The sequence below is a fragment of the Canis aureus genome, chromosome 36 (genome assembly GCF_053574225.1).
Source record: "Canis aureus isolate CA01 chromosome 36, VMU_Caureus_v.1.0, whole genome shotgun sequence".
Taxonomy (NCBI): Eukaryota; Metazoa; Chordata; class Mammalia; order Carnivora; family Canidae; genus Canis; species Canis aureus.
In genome coordinates this window covers 16,026,932-16,047,661 of record NC_135646.1, presented here as the reverse complement: position 1 = coordinate 16,047,661, position 20,730 = coordinate 16,026,932, and the positions used below count along the sequence as shown (strand labels likewise).

The following is a 20,730-nucleotide window of genomic DNA, read 5'->3' as shown; positions in this document are numbered from 1 at the left end:
TTCATTAGAGCTTGCTCTTGGGAATGAGGAAGGCAGGGCAGAGAGAGGTGGAACAGTGATGCAGCTGGATCACAGGCGAGCCTTAGCCAGGAAAGTGGAAAGCTGGGGTGGACCTTGGGAGATGTATGGACTGGGGCAAGAGGTCTGGGCCCACCAGTCATTATATGTAGCTTGACTCTGGGAAAAAGCATAACCTTTTAGCTGAGGGCACTCCTCTTCATTCAACGGAGGCAGTGAGTGCTTAGTCCTGAAGCAGGAATCTGGGTGGCACACGGACAAGCATACCAGCCAGGCCTTTGCGTTTCAGTTCAGTGTTTCCATGATACCACGTGTCACCGCTTGTCAAGAATTGCCCGTAGACATCTTTAGGCTCTTGATTTACCATGTAATTAAATAAATTTCTTGGCTCCAGAAAGATGCTGATCAATAATGTAAAATCATACAGTTGTAAATAATGAATGAATCTGCAGATGCAAATGGGATATAATTATTGCATAGTGCTTTCACTGAAGAGATACTGATTATTTCAGGTGGAAGCTGATTTTGTTTGTTTGTTTGTGGTTGTTGTTTTTTTAAGTAGGCTTCATGCCCAGTTGTGGAGCCCAACACTGGGTTTGAACTCACAACCCTGAGATTAAGACCTGAGCTGATATCAAGAGTCGGACACTCAACTAACTGAGCCACCCAGGTACCCTGAAGCTGGTTTTTATTTTATTGTTAAAGATTTTGTTTATTTATTCGAGAAAGCACAACAGAGAGCAGAGAGCACAAGCAGAGAGGAGTGAGAGAAGGGGGGAGAAGAAGAGGGAGAGGGAGAAATAGGCTCCCTCCTGAGCAGAGAGCCCACCATGGGGCGCAATCCCTGGATCCGAGGTCATGACCTGAGCAGAAGGCAGATGCTTACCTGACTGAGCCACCTGGGCGCCCCACCGTAGCTGATTTTTAAAATATAAACATGCCCATGAGCAAAGAGTCAGATATTTAAAATAATGCCAGCATTTGAAAAAACAAGATGTGGGGTGACAGTTCCTTCTGACCTGGCAAGTATTTTGTGGCCATCTAAGAAATTTCAACACAAAGCTAACAGGAGGAGTTGAGAAAATGTGTCTAAAAACATAATTTTTAATTATTCACATAAGTTCTTTTTTTTGAGTAACATCTGTGAAGTCAAGGTTTAAGATTTCAATTGATTCAATTTGGGGCTTTTCTTAAATATCGATTGGGCCTTAAGTTAAAAAATAGTATATTTCATTATATAAGATTAGAACATTTAGAGTTGAGCCTATGATAAACAAAAGGTAGATAATTACTTCTCTGCCTCTAAACTGGATATGGGGAAATTGCAGAAGAGCAGCCATCAAACATAGCTGCACATTAGAATCGCTGGGGATGCATAAAATAAAACTTGAGGCCTCACCCTGGATGTTATGAATTAGAATCTTGATGCGGGCCGTATAGCTTGTGATTGGGCCAAGCTCTCAAAGTAATTCCTATGCAGCTCGCCAGGCACCAGGCTAGGGTTCTGATTTAGTTTTGGAAAGTGCTGGTGCAAAATACAGCTTCAGTTATAGGCCAGGTTTTGTTGGTGAAATGAAACCCTCTCTTGTGGTAAAATTTGCCGTCGGAACCAGTTTTAAGTGTAGAGTTCAGGAGCATCAAGTATATTCATCCTGCACGGACACCAGCATCCCTCTCCAGGACTTTCTCATCCTCCCCAACCGAAATTTTGTACCCATTAAACGATGACTCTCCGTTCTCTCCCACTGCCCAACCATGGCAACCACGATTTTATTTTCTGTCTCTGTGAATTTGGCTATTCTAGGTACTTCATATAACTGGAGGCATATATTTGTCTTCTTGTGATTGGCTTGTTTCACTCAGTGTAATGCCTTCAAGCTTCATCCGTGCTGTAGCCGGTGTCAGAATTTCTTCCCTTTTGAAGACTAAATAACATTCCATCGTAAGTGTTTGCCACATTTTATTTTTATTTTAAGATATTTAACATTTATTTGAGAGAGAGAGAGAGCACGAATGAGGGGAGGAGCAGAGGGAGAGGGAGAAGTAGATTCCTTGCTGTGCAGGGAGCCTGATGCGGGGCTGGATCCTAGGGCCCCGAGATCATGACCTGAGCTGAAATCAAGAGTCGGTCACTTAACTGACGATGCCACCCAGGCACTCCTAGCACATTTCAGATGGACGCTTCCATTTTTTGGCTCCTGTGAATAATGTTGCTTGAAAATGTACAAATATCTGTTTGAGTCCCTGCTTTCAGTTCTTTTGGGTCTGTACCCAGAGGTGGCATTGCTGTTTCATATGGTAATCCTATATTTAATTTTTTGAGGAACCACTGTAACATTTTTCACAGCAGTTGCATCATTTTACCTTCATACCCGCAATGGGCCAGGGTTCAGATTTTTCCCCATTCTCACTAACGTGTTATTTTCTGTTGTTGCTTTTTGATAATAACCATCCTAATGGGTGTGAAGTGGTATCTCACTGTGTTTTGGTTTCTATTTTCCTAATGATTTGTGATGTAGAGCCTCTTTTTGTGTGCTTATTAGCCATTTGTATATCTTCTTTGGAGAAACATCTATTCAAGTTCTTTGCCCATCTTTTTCTAGCTTTATTGAAGTATGATTGACATATTAAAAATGTATCTAAGATCTACAACATGATGTTTTGAACTACATACTATTGTGAAATGCTCACCACAATCAAGTTGATGAACACATTTATCATTTGACATAGTGAACACTTTTTCCTTTTTGTGGTAAGAACACTCAAGATCTGCTCCACAGCAAATTTCAAGTATACATTACATTAACTCTATAGTCATCATGCTATAAATTCAATTCCTAGAACATTCCTCTTATAATTGAAACTTTGTACACTTTGACCATTATCTCTCAATTACCGCCATCCCCCAGTCCCTGGCAACCACCATTTCACTCTCTGTTACTATGAGTCTGACTCTTTTGGATTCCACATATCAGTAAGATCATGCAGCATTTGTCTTTCTGTGTGTGGCTTATTTTACTTAACACAATGTCCTTGAGGCTCATCCATGTTGTAGCAAATGGCAGGTCCTTTCTTTTGCTTGGTTGAGTCGTTATTGAAGTAACTCCTGAATTCTTCATTTCAGTCATTGTATTCTTCAGTTCTAAAATTTCTGGATTTTTCTTTTGATGGTTCTGTTTCTTTGTCACACCTCCTTGTTCATGCATTCTTTCTTTTTTTTAAAAAAAGATTTTATTTATCTATTCATGAGAGACACAGAGAGAGTGGCAGAGAGATTAGCAGGCTCCCTGCAGGGAGTTCCCTGATGTGGGATTCAATCCCAGGACCCCAGAATCACAACCTGAGCCAAAGGCAGATGCTCAACCACTGAGCCAGCCAGGCACCCTCCTGCATTGTTTCTTAATTTCATTAATTGTTTCTGTACACCAAGTTCGTTAAACATTTTTAAGATTATTCTGAATTCTATGTCGGTTCATAGATCTCGGCTTCTTCACAGCTAGTTATTTGAGCTTTGTTAATTCCTTTGATGGTGGTATATTCACCTGATTTTTCGTGATCCTGGTAGCCATGCATTTGAGTAAGCAGTCCCCTCTCCCAGACTTTACAGGTTAGCTTTGGTAGAGATAGTCCTTCAGCAGTCTGCTTAGCTTGTGGTTTTGGACAGGTCAGCTGGGAGCATCCTTGGGCAGGTGGGGTCTATTTTTGGGTGAGGCCACTGCCCGAACTCTGAGGTGGAGGGTATGCTGCTGGCTGGGAATAGTTGGATAGGACTGCTGGCTGGTTCCCTGCCCAAGTGCAACTGTAGGATGGGCTCTGAAGTTTCCTGGATTCTCTGATCAGGCTTTGTTGGGAGGGACTGGGCACTGTGTATAGGCGGGAATATGAATTAGCTCCATTGCCTCGATAGGGCAGCAGAATGGGCCCAACGCTGGTACAATTTGTTTTGGGATGGGAATATGCAGAACTGTGCACTGAGTGCCCTGACTAGACAAGGCCATTGGCTTTGCTCTGCAGATTGCCAGAGCTAGTTGCTGGGCTCTCTGCTCACGTGCCACTATAAGTGGAGCTGTGGGATGGGTTACACAGCTTCTCCAGTGCTCTGGTTAGGTTTCCTGGTCAGATGGGGCTGAAGATGTATTCAGCAGCGGCAAGGCTATGAGTCAGTGTCCTTGCCTGGGCAAGGCCGCAGAACAGGTCCCCAGGCTGGCAGAGCTCATTGGTTGGGTTCAAATGGGGGCTGAACTATGCCCCAAGTCCCCTCGCCAGACAAGGCTAACAGCTTGGCCTGCAGAAGGGCAACCCTGAGGCTGGGCTCTCTGCTGAAATGCGGCTGGGCTGTCCAGCTTCCCAAGTGCTCTGGTCAGGCTTCCTGATCTGCCAGGGCTGGGGGGAAGGTACCATCAACAGTAGGGAGGGCTAAGAATGAGCTTCTCCACCTGAGCAGGGCAGCAGAACAGGATGTGAGAGGCCAGCAAGGTTTGCTGTTTGGGGGTATCAAATGAGGAACTACATACTGAGTACCCTGGCCAGGCGGGTTCTACTGACTTTCCTCTGCAGATGGGCCAAGCCACTGGTTGGGATTTCTATTTGGGTACTACCATGAGTAGGAACTCACTCTGCTAAGATCTGAGAGCTCGTTGCTGTAAGCCCTGTCCTACGTCTCCATCACAACCTGATCTCCAGTAGTCAAGCCCTACAGATTTCCCCTCCTAAAGATCCACAGGAGGCAAGACTCAAGTGGGTCCCCTGGGGAGAAACCCACAATGCTGGGAGCTAGATACTCACTTCGGACTCTCTTTTTCCTACTGGGGAAACTGTAGGGCCAGGGGGCCTCTTGGTGTGGTGCTATGCCAGCCTGAGACAGGGGTAGTGTGGTCAGTGTTTAGCCACTCTTCTTACACCTTTGAGGCAATTCTCATGGTTTCTGCAGTCCAAGTGTGTGTCAGGCTCACCCCCAGTTCCTGGTATTTTCACAATGGTGTCTTGTCAATGGATAGTTGCTAGGTGGACTTCTTAGGGGACTGAAATCAGGAATGACCTAGGTCACTATCTTGATGACTGCATTTTTCATTGAATTCATAGGATTCTTTAGCCCCCAAATTCCTCTTGGGTACTTTTTCATGATTTCCATATCTGCTGAACTTTTCAGTTTGTTTATGTATTATCTTCCTGTTTTTATTGAGTTCATTATCTGTGTTTTCTTGTAGCTCACTGAGCTGCCTTAAAACAATTATTTTGAAATATTTGACAGGTGATTTGTAGATTTCCATTTTTTTGGAGTGAGTGACTGGAAAATTATTGTATTTCTTTGGTGGTGTCATGTGTCCTCAATGTTTTATGTTCCTTAAAATCTTGTGGTGCTGCCTTCATATTTGAAGAAGCATTACTGACTGGCTTGGCTTTGGGAGAGAGAAATACCCTCACCAGTCAGCTTGCCTAGGGAATCTAAGGCTCTCTGAGACCTTTACTATGGCTGTGTCCACTCCATGTTTCTTGTTCCCTCTTTGGAGAGAATTCCTTTTTTTTTTTTTTAACTGTTTTTTTTTTTTTAATTGGAGTTCAATTGCCATCATATAGCATAACACCCAGTACTCATCCCATCAAGTGCCCCCCCCAGTGCCCGTCACCCAGTCACCCCCAACCCCCCGCCCACCTTCTTTCCAACACCCCTGTTCGTTTCCCAGAGTGAGGTGTCTCTCATGTTGTTACCCTCACTGATATTTCTTTGGGGAGAATTCCTAAGGTTGTATGCTTTCTCTTACTCCCCCAGATCCTGGGGTTAGCCTGGGTGCTGAGAGCTTCTCATTTGTTTTCCATAGAGCAGTGCCCTTTACTGAAGTTTGTTTGCCTTCTCTTAACCCTGCAGGTTTGGCTGGTTTTCTGCATATGCTCACATGCCATCTATAAAAGCTCATTCTTGCTGTATCTGGGGGTGCACATGAGGAGCCAACCATGGCAGAGGGTGTGGGTGAGGTACTTGGAGTATGGAGAGTCTCCATGGGCCAGTTGAAAGGGTCTACAGGCAAAGCATTTCAAGTGGCTCATAGGCAGTCTTCTTGATGGAATCTATGAAGTGGTTTGTAGAATCCACGTTCCTTTGATGAATTCGGAGCCCTGGTTGCTAGGCAACCAGCTTCTCCCATCCTTTCAGTTATGCTGATCACCTCAGTATTCTGGGTGGAGCAAGACAGAAGTGGGCTTTTTGGGTAGCATGCTGCATGGCTGGGAAGCTGGGTGCTTATTCCCTTTTCCCTTTAGGAGAAATTGCAGATTGAGGGGGACTCCCTTGATATAAAGCTGTACTGCTTTGCAAGAGTGGTGACATGGTTAAGTGAACCTATTTTTCTTACTCTCTTTAACACATCCATTATTGGACTTTTTGCTCCAGTGGGGTGCTAAACTTCTCTGCTGGACTCCTAGATTCCCACAAAGGTACTCATATCTATGGGTGGTTGTCAAAATGAATGTTTTGTGGGGAGGTGATGATGGTAGAAAACTCCTATTCCACCTCTTGCTGATGTTACTTGATCCTTGCCCATCTTAAAAATCAGTTATCTGTATGTTGGGTTGTAGGGGTTCTTTCTATGTTCTGGATATCAATCCTTTATCAGATATGAGATTTGTGATTTGTGAAGTTTTCTCTCATCTTGTGAGTTGCCTTCACTCTTTTGATAATGTCTTTTGATGTACAGAAGTTTGTAGTTTTAAAAAAGATTTTATTTATTTATTCATAAGAGAGAGAGAGAGAGATAGGCAGAGGGAGAAGCAGGCTCCCTACAGGGAACCTGATGCAGGGCTTGATCCCAGGACCCTGGGGATCACAACTTGAGCCAAAGGCAGACACTCAACCACCAAGCCACCCAGGCATCCCTGATGTACAGGGCTTTTATTTATTTTTATTTTTTTAAAGGTTTTATTTTTTATTCATGAGAGACAGAGAGAGAGAAAGAAAGAGGCAGAGACACAGGCAGAGGGAGAAGCAGGCTCCATGCAGGGAGCCTGACGTGGGACTCAATCCCGGGTCTCCAGGATCACACCCTGGGCTGCAGGCGGCGCTAAACCGCTGTGCCACCGGGGCTGCCCTCTACAGAACTTTTAAAAGATGGAGTCCAACTGTCTGTGTTTTTCTTTTGTTGCCTGTGCTTTTGGTATTATATCAAAAAAATCATTTCCAAGTCCAATGTCTTGAAGCTTTTCTTCTGTGTTTTCTTCTAAGAGGTATTTTAGTTCTTATGCATAGTTAGGTCTTTAATTCATTTTGAGTTAGTCTTTTTATATGGTTTAAGTAGGACTCCAACTTCACCTCTTTGTATGTAGATATCCAGTTCTCCCAACATCATGCTGTTGAGAAGACTGTCTTTTCCCATTTAATGGTCTTAGCACCTTTTTTGAAAATCCTTTGATGAGATATGTTAAGGATTTATGTCTGAGCTCTATTTTATTCCATTGGTCTGTATGTCTGTTCTAATGCCAGTACCACGCTGTTCTGATTACTGTAGTTTTGTAGTAAGTTTTGAAATCAGGAAATTTAAGACTTCCAAATCTGTTTTCTTTTCAAGATTGGTTTTGCTATTTGGAGCCCTTTGAGATTCCACATATGTCATTGAGTTTTACACTTTTGCTTTTAAATATTTTTTTAAATTGGGGGCACCTAGCTGGCTCAGTTGGTAGAGCATGTGACTCTAATCTTGGGATTAGAGCTCCAGGTTAGGCATGGAGCCTACTTAAAAACAATAAATAAAAATAGAAATAACTTATAATTGAAGTATTATATACTTATTTATACTACATATAAAAAGTACATGAAATACAAATGAATTATCAAATTATCACAAAATAAATACCCAGGTAACAATCACTCAGTTCAAGAAATACAGCACATTGCCAGCACACCGGAAGCCTCTTTTTTGTCTCCATCCCTCACAACTGCCATTTCTTTTCTTTTCCGAAGGTAATGACTATCTTCTTGTCTTCTAATACTACAGTTTAGTTTTGTCTGTTTTGAACTTCATATTGGTGGAAATGTACAATAGGTACTCTTTATGTTTGACTACTTTTGCTCATCATTTGTGAGAGTTATCCATGTTTTTGCATGTAGTCATAGTTCCTTCATCTTCATTGCTATACGACTTGATTATTCACAAGCACTTTTTAATCTCTATCTTTTAAGGGGACTCGGAATTTGTTGTACTTATATCTCTGAAAGAGCCACATGTTTGACAAGATGCATACTCTCTTGGCTTCGTAATTTGTAGATTAGCTAAATTCTGTAGACCTCACACATTTATAGAATTATCCCAGGCAGCTGGAAAGGCCTTAGCCATGCTCAAAGGAAGGATATCTGGGCAGGAAAGTAACAAAATGATCTTGTATGTACCAGATATAAGTACCAATATTTGCATTTCTCCAGACACTGTCCAGAGTATGTTGCAATTTAACAGCAGAGTTGTTGTTGTAATAGTGAGGACTTAATTTAATGGCAGAATTGTAATAGTGAGGACTTCATGTCAAGCTGTAAGTGTGAAAATTTGGAGGCAGATAGACCTTTCAGTATCTCTTAAATCACACCCATCATATGGGTAGGTGACTGCTAGTTTTGAATTTATGGAATGATTGGCTCCAAACCCGAAGAAGCAAGGTCTTACTGAGCAAGTGCTTCCTATGAGGTACATCAAATTGAGCTCATATTGAAGAGTTCGTTGTCCTGAAGCAAAGCCAGTGAACTGGCATGTGAATAAAATTCTGCTCCACAGCCAGGGCCCACCAATCTCTGAACTAATCTCTCCTCCCCTCTCCTTTCTCTGTCCTCTCTCTTCCACTTGCTCCCACATCTGCTGGAACTATTTTCAGAATTCATTTTACAGGCCAACTCCTTTTGACATAACTGGCAGGTTGATTCATGTGACTGGTTAAATTAATCATGGGTTAGAAGTCTGTCATTATGGTATCACATTAGCACTATCATAACTCATATGTTGCCTTTTGAACTAATTTTCTTCCTCTTGTCCTCTGTTTAACATCTCATCTCCATTTTAAGTAAGAGGTCCTTGAAACTGTCTTTTCTGTCTTGTTCACTATGCTGGCTTAATTCGGTATCTTCATTGCTGAGCTAATTGGAGTTAGAATGTTATTTCTTCTACTTTGGAAGAGATATAAAGTGGCTGGAAAATGATTCAGAATTAAATAACATAAAAAAGAGTTAAATAACATAGGTTCTACGGGAAACTACCTTATAGCAAACACAATTCTCATAATCATCTATTGGTCATATAAACTTTTCTGATCATGATAAGGTCATAGGTCTTTGGTGATCAAAGGAGCTGTTATAATTTATTTAAAGAGACCAACCTATTTCAGAGCATAGTAATATGATCACATAAGAGAGGTTTTATAGTAGCTATTTAGCAGCTATCGTGCTTGTGGGAATAAAACACAATGAAAATATGATGAATATATAATATGAGATTCTTGAAAGTGGGACCTATGTTTGTTCACCTTTGAATACTTCGTACATTAGGATATTTGCTAAATATATGGCTGATCTAATGGCATTTCCCTTATCTATCCTCTTTCATTTATCAGTTACCTGCATAGATTTAAGAGATATTGAAAAGTCTATTTGTACCCAAAGTTTTGCCACCCCAGTTTGGCATGGTACCTGAAATTTTCACAGAAATAACCATTCCATTCCATTAAGTCATTTTCTGGGAATATGCAGATGTTAGTGGGAATATGCAGATGTTAGTACTTCTGCTTGGAAACTACTGCCTTTATCTGCCTAGTAAAATTGCACATTCTTCTTCGCACTCTCTCTCAAATAAATTAAAAATAAATAAATAAATAAATAAATAAATAAATAAATAAAATCCTTTTTTAAATAAAGGGGGCTCCTGGGTGGCTCTGTCGGTTGGGCGTCTGACTCCTGATTTCCGCTCAGGTCATGATCATGGGGTTGTGAGATCGAGCACTGTGCCAGGCTCCATGCTCAGCCAGGAGTCTGCTTGTGCCTCTTCTTCTGCTTCCTTTCCCCCTCAAATAAATAATTAAATAAAAATATTTTTAAAATTACTCATTATTCTTGATGCTACTCGCACTTTACCCCTTTAAAACTTCCCTATCTCCTTCCTCAGAAGGGGATATAGTACATTGTATATTTAACCAGATGGTGGCTGTCACTGCCCCTGGTACGGCCCCCACCAACCTTGGAGCAGGATTTAATTATTCTTCACATATACCCAAAGGATATCTATTCCATACAGATAAGAGATCTAACTCAGGATTTCATGGGTAGACTGGGAACAGATTTACATATTTTAATTGTATTTCACATTTAACCGTCCACTAGGCATCTCTTTACAAGGTTCTCTTCTTGACTTCAACTAATGTGTCCTTCTGTCTCTATATTGGTTCTTTCTTTTCTCTCCTGTTCTTCTTGCCCTCTTCTTTCTTCGTCTTTCTTTTAATCCTTCTCCCAGATCTAGTCGCCTATGGTTCTACTTTCTACTCTCTAGGTTTTTATTTCCTTCCAGGATACAGAGCATATTTGTTTGTTTCAGTTGCTCTAAAACTTTCTCACTTTTCGCTCCAATTAACAAGTAACAGACTCTTAGTTACCCAATTGCACTGTCCTTAGAAGTCAAGGCATGATTTTAAATAAGTTTTTTCCCTGTTGCATTTGCAATATGTTAGAGCCCATATTGTAGTGAATTATTGTTGGTTATGTGTTTCTTCTTCCTCGCTGCTCAGAACTGGGAAGGAAGCATGCTTTCATTTGTAGTTTTAAGTCATCACAATCTTACAATTTATCTTGTACATTGTGCAACCATTTATTGACTGTGGTCAGCTACAAATGCCCTGAATCAGTTTGGATTCAGCTGTGTGTAACTGATAAGCTCCAAATATCAGTGGCTTAAAAATACACAAGAGTTTTATTCTTCCCTCATGTAGAAGTCTGGAGTAGGCATGCTAGGGCTAGTGCAGGGAAGTCTTAGACTTCAGGGTCCTAGGCTGCTTCCACCTTTCTACTTCATCATCCTAGTGCATGGCTTCTATCTTTCAGGTCACCTCATGAACAAGATGGCTGCCAGAGCTCCAGTCACCCTATTTTAGTTGCAAAGCCAAAGAGGGAAGCAAAGTGAAAAAAGTAAATCAGAGGTTTATTTAAAGGAGTCTTCTACGACTCAGATTCTTTTGAAGTATTTTCCTAATAAACCCACTTACTTTTTGTATCTCATTGGTTGGAACTTAGTTATATGGCCATCCTATCTTCACGGAAGGCTGAGAAACGTGGTCTTTATTTTAGGCAGCTATGTGCTTAGCTGAAGATTGGAGTCTCTGCCAAAGAAGAAGCTAAGAATAGCTGTTCAGAATGCTACTAGCTGTCCCTGCCCCATCCTTCTGTACTGTCTTTTTGGTATTCCCTCTCACATGACCTGTCTGGGAAACATAGTGCTTGGGATAGCTTGGTGAGTAGAAAACCATATAATACACATAAGTCTTCAGATGCCACATGGAAACCAAAAACCAACTGAAGTCTGAGTCTTTTAGATAATGCTCCATCTCCTTCATGGGGACTTTTCTTGTCCTGTTCCTTCCTGCCTGTGATCACCCCATATGCCCCTGGTGCTTGATCTCTCCCTCTTTCTCAGCCTTACACTTGGCTTCTTGCTCTTCAAAGATACGCTTTGTTCTTCCACTGTTGGCCTGTCCTCAGCTTTCACTGTCTTACGTTCCCTACAGTTACTTTGAAATTAGCTCCTTGAAATCTTAGTTTTGGTGGTAGGGTTGAAGATGGGACACAGTGAGCAGAGTCATAACTGGGAATATTTTGTCTTTTCTTTCTGAGTTACTTCTACCATCGTATCTGTCCTTGTTTTAAAAATTTTTTTTCATGTTGTGTTTTCCTTATGAGTCCCTCTTTATTCACTGAACTTGTCTTGAACTCTGCCCAAAAGCAGACTCAAGCATTTCCCTTGTCTTTTGTTATACTCAAATGAATGAATGATCTTCCTTTTACTTTCTAGCAGAAATTATTTATTTCAGACTGGTTGGTATTTTTTGCTTTCTCTTCCCGCATTTCTTTCTTTCTTTTTTAAAAATTTTTTTACTTATTTATTCATGAGATACAGAGAGAGAGAGAGAGAGAGAGAGAGAGAGAGGCAGAGACACAGGCAGAGGGAGAAGCAGGCTCCATGCAGGGAGCCCACCGTGGGAGTTGATCCCGGGTCTCCAGGATCAGGCCCTGGGCCAAAGGTGGCGCTAAACCACTGAGCCACCCAGGCTGCCCTTCCCTCATTTCTGATTCTCAAATAATCCCCCTAGCTTTTGGAATTTTTCCTACTTTTGTGGGCTCTTCCTACTTCCCCTTCCATTTGTGTCTATTCTTTCAATCAAATTCTTATCCAGCCCCTCAATTATAGCTCAGTAACAACTGAGCATTCTATGTTGCTTCCCGGACTATGTCTTCCCACTTTGATCTCTTCCATCTTTGAATACTTATAGCATTCTGTTTCACATACTCATACAGTGTACCATTTTGTATTATTTTATAATATTTTTGTATTGTTTTCATGAGCATAAGTCAGTTCCCCAACTATATTGTAAGATTTTAAAGAGTAGACACTGTGTCATTCATTTATTCATTCATCTAAATTCTGTTTAGTATCTAAGGCAGTATTGGGAAGGTAGTTGGCATTATATGTTACCATGACAAATGAAGAGTGAATAACTGATATGAACACATCGAGTAGAGAGCAGAGAAACATTTCTGCTGTAGTGTCCTGTTGATTTTCCGAAACAGTTGAAAAAGTTCATATGGAAACTCACTTGTCAGTAGCAGAACTTTTGAGACATAAGTGAACTGTATTCAGGATGCTAAGAAGTGGAAACTATAACTCCATTTACAATAGTGTTTTATATTCAATAACCAGACTAATTTTCAACTGTGCTTTTCAGAATTTAGTATATCCTTAGCGTTTTAAAAGGGAGATTCACAAGTTTTGAGAAGAATCCTCCCACTAACTTTAGATGTCGATCAGAGAGGTAAAAATTGTATACTTTCTTATAAAATATCCACTATTGTCAGACTATGATTTTCATGAGATAACTTAAATGAGCTTTAAGATATAGAACTATCAAATCTTAAATGAAAATTAAGACTCCTCACATTCACCTCAGGGTTGCCTCTTTTATGTTTCTGAATGCTCAGAAGTGCCATTGTTTGAAAAAAAAAATTAGTCAGAGTCTCACTTTCCCATCACAGAATACTCATAGAAAGTTCAAAATGTTTCAGTGGGAATGGAAGAATGAGGAATAGTCTAGTAGAGAGTGATAATTGAAGAGGCTGGGTTAGAATTATAAGATTCTTATTGAGTATAGCTCTATCCCAAGAATGAGCTATTAGCGACTTCTCAGAATGTTCCTGGATTCTTAAAAATTATCATTTCTCTTTGTTTTACATTTATTTTACATTTACCTCCACCAATCTGTTATCCTTAAAAATGCCAGCTGCCTATTTCAAAAGTATGCTTTCATTTGTCACACTATCACTTTTTCCCTGCTCATAATATAAGACAACCAGAGAGTTTCTTGCTCAGGTATCTTGGGCACTTTGATTATAAACAGGTTGGGAATGCAGTGAAGTATTCTTGAGAATAAGGGAGAAATCGAATCTGCATAATAATGGAAGAAATGTTATCATAACAAGCCACCAGCACTTCTATTCTCATAAAGATTCATTAGAGGTTTGGGGATTAATTATCAAGATTGAGGGTTGGTGGGGAGGGAGGCACCACACAATGTCAAATAAAAGTCTTCTGATCCAACTCTTCAGGACATATGTTTTTGGTTCTTTAGTCAGATGATGCTTGAATGAATCATAAAGAAGGGTTATAATCCTGGTGATGAGATCACCCTTAGCCATCTTGTTAGGAATGGCAAAGGCAGTATCAGTAGCAATGGATGAGAGTGGAGATGGTTGTAGAAGTTGTACCTGCTAGTTATGACTACACTGTGGTGGAGCAGAGAGCTGGTGGTACTGGTGTTATAGAAGCAAGAGAGCTGTAATAGTCTCTCATTGGACAGCACAATCCACCAGATTCCATCTTGTCAATGGAGAAGGTTAAGGACACATAAGAACCCTGTACATCTATTTGAGATGAGACACTCTGGGATCTCCTCTATTGGCCCAGAATTTCCAGAATGTTCCAGAATATTAAGAAATAAGACATCCATTATTTCCTGATAATAACAAGACCAACAACAATGATCCTGATGATGAGAGTAGCTAATACACTGCTTATTGCTAATACTGTGCTGGGCACCACATATGTATTAACTCATCCCTGCTGCTATTTCCCTTTCCTCTCAGCCCCCTGCCAAAGGCACTTGTTGACCACTGCCAGTCCCTCAAGACCTGGGAGTAGGGGAGGACTGAGGATTGTGTGGAAAGTAGAGACCCATGATGGAGAGCAAGCCTGTGGATTAGGTCTTTCTTCCTTTGAATCCATATTTTCTGCTAAATTTTGAAAATTGCTACAAACTCTATTTTATTCAATTTTTCTCTATGCTAAATTAGAAAGTAATTTTCATTTGGAATGGCATTTTTAGGTCCCAGTGGGGAACAAGTAGGATAACAAAGCGGTGCTGGGCAGTTAAAGCTTGTATGACACATGATTTATGCATTGCTAGTTTTCCAGAAGAGCAACAGGGTTAGATGAAGTCCATAAAAGGAAGCAGACAAATTATGCTTCTAGGGCTATAGGTAGAGTTCGCAACAGTAGCTGACCATTTCTGCTTTTATTTCTGTCTCAGAAAAAACTTTTTTTTTTAAAGTGAAATTTTCCCCACAGGCTACTGGGTGATTATTCATTGCTATTTGGTTAAGTGTGACCCTTAGTATACTTTGGTAAGAAAAGTGATTTTTGTATTTAACAATTTTGACACAGTATAGGTCATTGCCTCCCTGGTATTTGACAGTCAGAATAATGGTCAAAAAACCCTTATTTGTCAATGTAATAAAAATTCGATTTGGTATTAGAGGAAAGCCAGTTATGCTCTGTGGAAAATTAACTGAGGAAATTGATTGCTTTTTAAAAAAGATTTTATTTATTTATTTGTGAGGGGGAGAGAGTGTGTGCGAGCACGAGGGAGAGGAGCAGCAGAGGGAGAGGGAGAGGGACAAGCAAACTTCCCACTGAGCCGGAAGCCTGTGGTCCTGGGGCTCAATCCTAGGACCCTAAGATCATGACCTGAGCCAAAGTCAGATGCTTAACTGACTGAGCCACCCAGGTGCCCTAAAATTGATTATTTTCTTGAAGGTGTCTAACTCTCCATAGCTCTGATATATCCTTAAGTGAAACTGACAATTTTAAGGAGGTAGAGCAGATTCTGTAGCCGTAGGGGCAGAGCAAAAACAAGGTAGCTAGTTGTAAAAATAATTTCCAATTTTTATGAAAAGCATCATGTATACCAGAATCGATTTAGGCAAATACATAATAGATGGATAGATAGAGCAACATCTAAGATTTATCCTGAAGAAATGTTGCATGTTTTCCCCATAGACAGGTTTGATTTTTTAAAAAATCTTTAGGCAAAATTTTATAGATGGGAAGGATAAGCCAAATTAGGTAAAGCTACATGAAATAAACATTCTTTTTGATGATCGCCATTGTTTTGATGATTTTTTTTTATGATGATGATTATCCTTTTTGGTTGAAATTATTGCTGTAGTGGATAATCCACATGAAATAAACATTCTTTTTTTTTTTTGATGATCACTATTGTTTTGATGATTTTTTTTAATGATGATGATTATCCTTTTTGGTTGAAATTATTGCCAGAGTGGATAATTAGAGTTAATACACTCAAGACTCAAGGTTTAGATTATTAGTATACTTTGTGCGTTTGAATTTAAAACACAAGTTTTAGTTACTTTAAAATAGAGATTTAAATTCTGGTTATTCGTAAGTGACAATTTAAAAAGATTCATAAATATTACATTTCTTATTAAGTGAAAGGGAACTCTAGTGCTATAGCTACTATTTTTAGTTTCTAAAACGGTCTTCACGGAAATTTGTTCTAAGGCTGTATGGACTATCGGAAAGATATTAAAGCTCTCTAGAGCAGGTGAAACAGCATGAAAATCAGAAGTCAGAGAGAGAGCATGGCTGATTTTTGCAATCAGAAACAAAATAAGGAACATTGAAACAAAATAAGGAACATTTGTTTTTTTTTAAAGACAAAGGCTTGACTTTGAAAAAATACCTATTTGTATGCTTCTGGCTATTCTGATATCCATGGACATGATGTTTCTGCATAATGTGACTTTATGTGAACAAAAAACAGCCTCAAGGGGCCTCAGATGCTGCAGTTATTTCCAACCAAATATAGCAGACACTGTGTGATGCCTTGATTGTGGCACAGAGGGAAAATCCCTTCAACTGTGATGTATTCAAGGTGTTTTTAAGGTGACGAGGGACCTTGCTTCTTTCCTGGTTGTCTGGTGGGATGAGTCTCCAAATGAAACCTTCCCTCTAGTTTTTACCAGGCTCTTGTCATTTACTCTTGGGCTGCCAGTAGACCACCTAACTAGGTCTAGACATGAGCCTGACTTACCTTTATAAAATGGAGATCTGACCATGTCATTTCTGCATTGAAAAACCAGCCGCATCCAGTCATACATTCCTGGTAAAGGTGTAAATTGGTGCACATCTTTTGGAAAAGTGTTTGCCAATATTTATTAAGAATTTTAAAACTAGGTACGCTTAGGGGGCTCAGTCGGTGAAGCATCTGCCTTCAGCTCAGCTCAGGTCATGATCTCAGGGTCTTGGGATCAAGCCCCACATTATCATCATCATCATCATCATCATCAATCATCAGGGTCCCTGCCAAGCCTGCTTCTCGTTCTCCCATTCCCCCTGCTTGTGCTCTCTCTCTGTCAAATAAATAAATGAATAAAATGTAAAAAGAGTTTTATTTTTTAAAAGATTTTATTTATTCATAAGAGACACAGAGAGAGGTAGAGACATAGGCAGAGGGAGAAGCAGGTTCCCTGCAGGGAGCCCGATGCAGGACTCAATCCCAGGACCCAGGGATCACGACCTGAGCCAAAGAAAGACACTCAACCACTGAGCCACCCAGGTGCCCCTAAAAAAGAATTTTAAAACTATATCTGTCTTTTTACTCAACAGTTTTGTTTCTTAGCATCCAACCTGCGCAAGATGCTTCACAAACAGAGATGTTTAATGCAGCATTTTTAAAAGATAATAAAAATTGGAAACAAACAATGCACGAATGCATCAGGAAGGAGTTAAGTGGCCCAGCCAAGGAAATATTTTTTAGCAACTAAAAACACTTAATTGCATTATTTTTTAGTATGGGAAAGTGCTCATGCAGTAACGCTCAGTAAACATATTAAAATCCCAAAAACGTAAAATGCAGAGAAAATGTTGAAAGCTTCCCTTCCCTCCTCCCATCTCCACCATCCCGCCCTGAGGTGAGGTTCAGAAGTGGTCTCCCTGGGAGGGTAATAAACCTCATGCTGCCTTCGACTACTGCCAGAAGCTAGTCTTGGAAACGTGCTAAGAAAATGATTTGGTATAATAGAAAAGAAAGCAGCATTTCAATGCTTTGCTATTTCTTTGTGGAGCCAGATTGTGGCCATCAGGAGGCAAGTGGCTGAGATGCTTGAAAAACATGCAGAAGGGTTCCAGTGAAGCACCATCAGTCCTCTGGGAAGGGGTCGTATGCAGGGATGTAAGAAATTGGGTGAGAAGATTGATATCGCTTTGCATAATAAGGTAAAATATTATCTTCAATATATGTGAGGACCACGTTAACTCACAGTTAGGAAAATGTTTCTCTAAATCCCTAGTGCGAACTGAGACTGTATTCCATCTGAGAATTTTTCTTTGTCTCCGTGGGAGTGTGTGTGTGTGTGTGTGTGTGTGTGTGTTTGCATTTGACTCATTTTGTTACCTGCTGAATCTATCAGGAAGGGAGAAGACATATTTTTACCTCACAATGGCAGAAGGACTCTTTCTAGCTTTTATGGACAATTATTCTAGCCCCAGAAACTCAGGCTAGTCACAGCCTAGTGCAGGAAGGGGGTGGAAGGCAGGGGTTTGGTTCTGCACACAGATCCTTCGGTGGTGATGGCTCCCTGTCCTTGGCCTATTGGAGCACTCACATCTGGTGCATGCTTCGCATTTTTTCTTTTGCTCTGCATTCCCTTCCATTACCTCTCATCTTCTGGAAAGCCTGGTATTCTCTTCCAGCCTTGTGTGGTACTATTGAGGGGAGATTAAGGGCACTCTGGGGCCCTTTCTACCTCACCCTTCTAATGAGGTCAGTGGCACAAATAGCGCAGTCGTGGGAAAGATGCTAGGTGTGAGTTCCAGGCACTGGCAGGCAGAGGAACGGGCCATGGCCAGAGCAGAGCTGAGAATGGGGAAGTCGTACTCCCCACTAGGGACAGGGGGCTACCAAATACGTGCTCCAAAGAGCACTGAGACCATGAGCTTCTCCTCCACATAGTTAAACACAAGTTCCCCCTCGTCCACTGGAACCACCTTGGGAGCTTTAAAAAGTCACTGCTACCTGGGCCCCACCTGAATTTCTGAGGGTGGGGTCTGCGCATCAGTATTTTGTAAGAGCATTCTAGGTGACTGTGATGTGCAGCCAGGTTGAAACCACAACCTCATAGAAGGTGATCTGGAATGGGAGAGGTTGACCTTGTAGTAAATATACCCTATAAATCTCAACAGCAACATTAAAAAAAAAAAAAAAAAACAACTTGAGAGCATTAAAAAGCCTGGAAGGAAATACAGTCAATTGCCACGATGGTGATTATGTCCTTACAGTCCGCAAGCCCTGAATTAGCATACATTGAATTGTTGCTCCCAGGAGAAATATGTACTTCTATACCCATCTCTCACCTAGATTGTGATCTTAAATGCTAAAAGCAAGGGATCCCGGTCGATTGCATTTTATTTTACAAAAGAGAAAAGGCAAGGTTCAGAGGTGTTAAGTGACTTGCCTGAGACGGGTCCAGCAAGGGCGCCAGAGCCGAGTGAGATTCAAACCCGGTCCAGCGGACCCGAGCCGAGGCTCCTTGCACTGCACTATACTGCCCCCTACCGACCCCATCCTCCGGTCCTCTCAGCCCGAGAGCTGAAACCAGCAGAGCGCGGCTTTGTTCATCCTCGCTTGGAAACAAGTGCAGGTCCCGTGGGCCACTCAAAATTTCCACTGCTGCCTGTATTTCCACAAGTACTGATTTTGGAGCTACAAATAAATTTTAGGAAGTAGTGAATATGCGAATAAGAATCTGCTAATGATGAAGATCAGCTATATAAATATTGACAGCAATTGTATTTAGATAGAATTTAGTGACGTTTTCTTCCTCATTTCTCTATTTTTCTTTTCTTTTTTTTATTGATTTATTTATTTTTTCATTTCTCTATTTCTCTAAAATTCCTTTAAGGTGTGTGTATATTACTTTGATACGAAAAGAAAGTAATGATTTTTAAAAAAAATGTAAATGTATATGTAAAAAATGTACTTTTATATGAAAAAAATGTAAAAGTTTCATACTGTTATATGAAAAAAAATGAAAAAAAAAAGTAAGAAACAAACTAAAAATCTTTTCCATGGCATCAATCTGCTTATAGCCCCATTTCTTCTCAAAGGATGCCTTTGACACATTTACATCAGAATCACTGTACGTGCTAATTGAAAAGGTATGTTTCTGTTCCACCCCTTTCAAAACTACTAAAAGAGAATCTCTGAGGAACCCAAGAATCTGCAACTGGCAAATTCCTCCAGATTACTCTTATGTATAACGATGTCAAAAAACATTTGCTATTTGCAGTCTCCAGAGAGTGAGGATGAAATAAAGGCATTTCAGATAAAGTGGCTGAAAGAAGTCACCACTCACAAACTGTTGCTGGAAGAACCACAGAAGGATACGCTTCACTGTAAGAAAGGAATTAAACCTAGAAGAAAGAATTGGGGTGCAAGAGGCAATGGTGAGCAAAACAATTAGTAAGCATATGGTAAGTCTGAATTATTGCCTGTAGCAAACAAAACAAAATAAAAGGGGAGTGATTAGAATGAGGGGAAATTAAATTAAAATAAAAACCACAAAAAATAAAATAAAATAAAAACCACCATAACATGGAAAAAGAGAATGTATGATTGGTGTTAAACCATTCTGAAATCTTTGTAGAGTCTGAGAAAAGAAAGGAGATACTGATTAAACTTTTGCTGGAGGCAGATAATCACGACTTAAAGATAACTAATAAGAGAATAAAACTATATAATTTTGAAATCAGCAGGAAAAAAATTTAAACTGTGATAACCATATAAGAAAGGAAATAAAAAGAAACAAAGAAGCAAAGACAGGAGGAGAGAATGTTTCTAACAAAGAGAATGTGGGGGCAATGGAACAGAAGTGAAGACATTCTATTGTCAGATCTGAAATTTGATTTTACTCTACTTAAATGCTAATAGCTTAGTCTATTATGGATTCATGGATGTTGGCAGAAGACACAGATTCTTGGATAAGATACAAAAGACTCTATTACTCACAGCCTGGCAAGTAGCATAAGCGTCAATCAGCATGTTTGTGTCAGTTCCCTGGTTTCCCAAGCCCCATGACAGTGACACAGGGCGCCCACATAGATGTTTGCATGCACAATAGGTTGTTACAGG

At 40.4% G+C, this 20,730-nt stretch overlaps 1 long non-coding RNA gene across 1 annotated transcript in view; it reads left to right on the top strand.

The window, feature by feature from the left end:
* LOC144306090 (uncharacterized) overlaps nt 1-20,730 on the top strand; it is a 40,776-nt gene continuing 20,046 nt past the window's right edge. Inside the window, exons 1-3 of the long non-coding RNA XR_013373119.1 lie at nt 1-688; nt 17,670-17,816; nt 19,889-20,045. This is a non-coding gene — a long non-coding RNA (uncharacterized LOC144306090). The remainder of the gene's footprint in view (nt 689-17,669; nt 17,817-19,888; nt 20,046-20,730) is intronic.